This window comes from Molothrus aeneus, chromosome Z (genome assembly GCF_037042795.1).
Source record: "Molothrus aeneus isolate 106 chromosome Z, BPBGC_Maene_1.0, whole genome shotgun sequence".
In the NCBI taxonomy this organism is placed as follows: Eukaryota; Metazoa; Chordata; class Aves; order Passeriformes; family Icteridae; genus Molothrus; species Molothrus aeneus.
Window position 1 is genome coordinate 64,966,330 of NC_089680.1, and position 6,726 is coordinate 64,973,055.

The following is a 6,726-nucleotide window of genomic DNA, read 5'->3' on the forward strand; positions in this document are numbered from 1 at the left end:
TTGTGGAAAATGCTGACAAACTTAGGGACAGAAATGTTTTATTTATTCAGTTCAGACAATTGTACTTTTGATAGTATTTTAGTTAATGGTATTTTAATATTTCTGATATTTTCTTAGGTAATAATTAGCTCATGAATGCACTGTCTCATAACAAATATGCAGGACATGTGCCAGAAAATAGGGAATTTTTAATTAATTTTAATAATTGTACAGAATAGATTTTTAGCTAATTTTAATGATTTGGAACAATTCCAATGTTTAATTGTTTGCTCTTTAAAAGCCATTTTCTGATCTATCCTTTGCTTTTTATCATTGTTCAACAGGTATAAAAATCAGTTTTTCAAACATTTAAGTGCTAAAGTTCTCACGGATATGTAATGTTTCATCTAATAAACCATCAACCCAAAGAGGTATTCAATTTTCCTTCCATTAAATTTTCTGTAGGTATTATATTTTAGGTCGCATTTTCGTTCCATGGTCTAGGATACTTAAGAACTGCAGCTCCCAGAACCCAAAACACAAAAGAGACATACAGACCAAGAACAATCCCATCAGAATGATGTCCTGTCTGGGTACAGTAAATTAGTTAGCCCCATAATTAGTTAATTATGGAGAAATTATAATTGAATACTGCACAAGTTTTAAATGAAGTGTTTTGATATAATTTATTAAGCCAAAAGGAATATTTTAAACTATTTGTCCTATAGAATTTTAAAATGCTGGGATATCCAGAGGTGCTGAAATTCATATACCTCCATTCACTTTAGATACTGTTGAGGTGCATAGTCTTATCCAGGAGCAAAAGACACAAATGAACTTGTCTATATTATCTCAGAAGTGTCAATTAACTAGTGTTAGAATATATTTCTCTCCAAAACAGAGAATATTTTATTTTTCAAAAAATCATTTGAAGTGTCCTCTGATGATTTCCACAAGTTCTTATGACTTATGTCTTCGAGAAATCATTTAAAATTTGTCCTGTTTTTCTGCGCATGTTAAGACTGCTTGCAATTAATTACTTTTGTTTGTGACTCTTTTTAAAAAGTAGGCTATTAATAAACCTTCCTGTTCTAGATTATAATTTTACATGACATTGGTATATGGTTTATTCATAGCTGCCTGTAGGACTAGCAATATACAATAAAAGCAATGACCTTGTTTATTTTTACTTCAAATGCTGGAACTGAGACTGTGTGAATATACTTCATTACTGTTTTATGAGTGCTGCAGAGAGACATTTTTGAAGCTGATTTATAAAGAGGTGTTTCTGTGTTTTAAAGCTGCTGTTCTTTAAAAAAGTCATTTAAACCTTTCTCTAGAGATAAGTCCATAGTTCATAACCTGTGCAGAAGTATCCTACAAAAGCATCAAACCTATTTCCCGCATTCTTTACTGGCTTGCAGCAATATGATTTGGTGAGTTGCCATTTGCTGGCCACCAGGCATGAACCAAGCTGCTAAAAAAACTGAGAAATATTAATTTAATTCTTTGCTAATTGAAAACAGTAGGATAGAAATAAGAGAGTGTGAGAAATTGAAACAAAATGAAATACTTTACCTCAACACTCTTTCTTCCCATGCTCAACTTGTTTTTTAAACTTTCTCCATGCTGTAAGAAGTACAGGAGAACGGGGATTAGGAATTTTGGTCAGTGCATAACAGTTCATCTCTTTCACTTCTTTCCCACATGCTCTAGCATGATCCAGCATGGGATCAAATCCTTTAAGAACTGCTCCAGTGTTGGGAGCTTTTCTATAGGCTGAAATCTTCAGAAGAGTTCTGCAGTGTGGGACTGCCATGGGCTGTGATTCCTGCTCCTGCTCTGGCATTGACTTTCCATTGGCTGTAGTGTCAACATCTGCTCCAACAGGGTTTTCCATGAACTGCAGAGAAATTTCTGCTCCAGAGATGGAGCAACTACTCCACCTCTTAATTCATTAAACTTAATGTTGTTTCTTTCACATTTTCCTCATCCTTTTCTCTCACAGATGGTGTACATTGTTTTTTTACCCTTAACCAAATATTTTATCACAGAGGTGCCACAAACAAAGCTGACTGGCTCAGTTTGAGCAGTGCCAGATTAATTTTGGAGCTGTCTGAAACTGGTTCTTTCTGACATATAAACAGCTCCTAGTGTCTTCTCACAGGAGCCGGTCCTACAGATCCTACACTACAGAAACCTACTATGTAACCCACAACATATTATTACTTCAAAATCTGTGCTTTCAGTTTTTTTCCTCTTTTTTTTTTTTTTTTTAATGAAAGCATCCAGGATATAAAGTTTAATTTCAGCTTCACTCTTAGGCACAAAAAAAATACCAGTGTCCTAGGTGTGAAACTCATCCTTGCAATTATAATAATTTCTTTAAAATTATTTTATAAATTAATTTTCTCCATAGTAAAAGAAATAAAGAAAAAAAGAAAACATGAAATTCTTTTACCTTTGATAGAACCAGATGAAGAAATTTTTTTGTCATGTCTCCTAATTCTGAAAACAGTCCAAGGAAAAAATTAACAACAGAGGAATATAATTAGAGAAAGCAATTAGGAATATCGATATACTAATTTCTTGGATACCACTATGATTACCTCAAGTACTCTGCAAATTTACAATAAAATCTTGGAATCACCTTAGAATGTAAGAATGCTGGTGATATGACAAAAAAGATAAGATTTTCTGAAGTGAAAAATGGTGATGGAAGGGACCTTAGTAGCTTTAATAGCAAAGACTGAAGTATTCTGGCAAGATACTATTCTGATAAGGAAATAGCCTCATATCATTTCCATTTAGGCTAGTCTGAGATTCAGACTATTATTAACTCAAAGAAAATTTTATGTTGACAAACTCTACGGTGTACACATACACAAATACGGTAAAAATACGTAACCATGTTCCCCATTTTATGCTAAATATCAATGAAAAACAAATAAAACCTGCTCATATTAGGAAAACAGCTCTCAACAAGTATTTTACGTCCAAAAAAGGAAAGCTTTCCAAGTTCCTAGCACTATGTTGTAATCCAGTGTATGAGAAGAAATAACAAGCAACTAGAGAGCAACTTGATTGACAAAAGAAGACCCCTTTGAAAATGGGGAAATAATTTAAATCTGTGTGTTAATCAGAGAAAAGCCTGTAAAATATCAATCTGTTAAACCAGAAAACAGGCAAAGAAGCAGAACCATGCATTTAGTCCATCCATATAGTATTTTTCTAGATCAGATATTGTGTTTAAGGTGACTAAATGAATCAATTTTTCTTCTCTTTTACAGGGTGACATTTCTTCGGCAGCATGATTTCTTCTCCACAGAAACACAAATTTTGAAGTTTTCTATTTTTTGGTTGAATATATCTACACGTTGTGATATATTCATGAACGTAGTCAATCCACTGGGATAAATAAAGGACCACTTTCATCATTCCTTCATCACTATAAGAAAATAGAATTGGTTGCATGCATTTTTTAACTTGCATAGCAATATTTTTACAATTGAGTTCATCTCTGTTCTTCAGACTCTGTGTTTGCTCTTTAAATCACATAACTAGGAATGCTCACAGTTCTTACTTTACTGTATTCTTAATTTAATTTAAGTATGTGACATCAATATACAGATAAAGAATTTGTGAAGCTGCAATATGATGTAGAACAACTCTGGATGTAAGCAATCTGGAGTTTTATTATCTTCTATCCTCATACTGAAGTTCTTATGGCAAATTTCCAGCTGTTAAAGACTTGGGTGTATTGCTCTGGCTTACAAATTAAGTGTTCTGTCTGATCTTTGGCACAACAGATACCTCTGACACCTTTATTCATTATTTGCTGAGAATGTTTTTTAATCAGCATTCTTATTTTAAATGGAGACACTATTTCAGTGGCTCTGGTTTCCTAGCAACACAGTTTATTGTCACTGACTTGTAATTTCAAAAGATCTGTGTTCAGAATGGTTTTCATGGCTTTTAGTTCTCTGTATAGCCTTACAGACATAATACTTTGATACTCCATATCAGATATTCCATATATCCATATATTTTTTTAGTGTAACCAACAACATTTCAACCACCAGCATAAACTAAAATGACCACCACCTAAACTCATAGCAAACCAAATTCTAAGCGGAGGAGAAGTATTTTATTTTTTATAAAGACTGCATTTAAGGTGTTTTGATTAATTTGTGTTCAAAAATTTATCCTTTGGATAAATAAGATTGGGGAATCCTGTGAAAATCCACTGTGCTTAGCTGTCATCTATTTTCAGAAATAAATTTATCTCAAAATATTTTGTCGTTTACAATTTTTTAGGTATTTTTTTTTTAATTTGTTATTGCATGAAAAATATTCTCATTTTTTAGTAATTAGAGATGGTGTGCTAGTTTCATCTGGAGTTGATTCAGTTTTCTGCACAATGGCTTGTTTAAAAAAAATACATTATTTGCATTGGTAAAGCTTTTTTTGTCATCAAAATTCCTCTCTGCTGTCCCAAAACTAAGAAAAATTTACTAGCCTAGGTGTAGATTCAGGGCTCTGTTTTCCTTGTGATATGAGAGAAAAGCAGATAAGATATTTGAAATCTAGCTTTTCCAATCTTGAGTTAGTGTCAGATTTCCAGTATGAAAACACACCTGTTTTCTGAGAATGAAACAAGGTTTGGGTCAAGTTTATCTTTTCAAATAGGATTCTGAAAGATTTTTCTTTTCTGTCTTCTGACTGTGGTGTGGAGACACTAATTTCAGTATGGTATGCTTCATGATCCAGAATTGTTGACTCCAGTAAGTCAACTAACTTCAAACACTTTAATGTCAAATCAGAATTTACGCAAAAAATGGTGTAATTTCAACAACAGGAAGCAACAAGCTGCAACCCACACAATGAGAAACAAAAATGTATGGATGTGTTAAGGAAACTAATGGCTTTAGTAAGACCACATTTGCTATGGGGGTTATGAAAGTTGTAATTTATTTATAAATGAATGCCATTGCTCTGTACTCCATTTAGGCTGGTGTACTACTAATTTTGCCTGAGGCAGAGTTAAATTTCTTCATAGCAGCCTGTATGGTGCTATTTTTTATATTTGTAATGAGAGAAGTGGTACTAACACAGCAGTGATTTAGGTGCTGCTCAACAGTGCTTAGCACAAAGGCCTTTTCTGCTTCTCCAACTGCCCAACCAGAGAGATGGCTGGGAGAGGGGACAACTGGGACAAACGACCTCAGCTGTGCAAAGACATATCTCATACCATATGTCATCACACTCAATGGTAAAAGCTGGGGTAGAGTGAGTGTCCTGGGTTCTCAACTTAGGGCAGTGAGAAATGTGGAAGTTGAGTTAAAATGCTTGTCTTATAGTAAGTAGAAATGAGATGAGGAAGACTAAGACTCAGCTGGAATTAAATCTTCTCAGGGATGTTAAGGACGACAAAGAAGGGCTTCTTCAAATTCATCAATAATAAGAGGTAAACAAAGGATAACAAGGGACTATTACCAAATGGAGGGGGACCTTGATAAAAGAGGAAGTAAAGAAGGCAGAGTTACTTCACTGAATGCTTTCTTTGTTTTGGGCTTCACCGACAAGACCAGCACTCAGAAATCTGTGACCCAGCAGATCAGGGAAAGGAAATGGTGGAAGGCTTTCCCTTGTCAGGAAGGACTGGGTTAGAGAAAACCTGGGAAAACATGGTATCCACAAGTCCATAGGCCCTGATTTTCAGCATTCACAAGTGCTCAGCATCCATGTGCTCACCATGATGAAGCTGCTCATGACCATCTCTGGTCATGGCCATCAGAAGAGGTTCCTGAGGACTGCAAGAAAGCAAATATCATCCCTGTCTTCAAAAAGGGCAAGGAAGACCCAGGGAACAACTGGCCAGTCAGCTCACCTCAATCCGTGAAAAGGTGATGGAGTGCCTCATTCTGGAGGGCATCTCATCCATGCAGATGACAAGATGGTGATCAGAAATGGTCAGCATGGATTGACTGAAGGTAAATCATGCTCAACCAACCTGATTGCCTTCTACAATGAGACAACCACCTGGATGGATGAAGGGAGAGTAGTGTGGATATTGTCTACCTCCTCTTTAGCAAGGTTATAGACATTGTGTCTCACAACTTCCTCATAGACAAACTCAGGAAGTATGGGCTGATGAGTGAACAGTGAGGTAGATTGAGAACTGGCTGAATGGCAGATTCCAGAAGATTCTATTATATGGCACAGGGTCTAGTTGGAGGCCTGTCAATAGTGGTGGTCCCCAAGGGTCAACACTGGCCCCAGTATTGTTTAACTTATTCATCAATAACTTGGATGAAAGGGCAGGTGCCTTCTCAGCCTGTTCACTGGTGACACAAAGCTGGGAGGAGTGGCTGATACTCCAGAGAGCTGTGCAGCCCTTCAGGAGGACCTCAACAGGTTGGAGAGATGGGCACAGAAGAACTAGCTAAATTTTAACAAAGGGTCCTGTACCTGGAGAAGGACAATCCCAGGCACCAGGACAGGCTGGGGGCTAACCTACTGGAAAGCAGCTCTGCAGAGAAGGGCTTGGAAGTCCTGGCGGACAACAAGCTGTCCATGAGTCAACAGTGCCCTGGGGACCACGAAGATGAAAGAGCTTCTCAGTCTTGAGAAGAGAGGACTGAGGCTGGACCTCATCAATGTACATGATTATCTGAAGAGGGGGATGTTTCCAGCTTCTTCACAGTGGTGCCTAGCAATAGGACAAGAGGCAATGGACAGAAACTG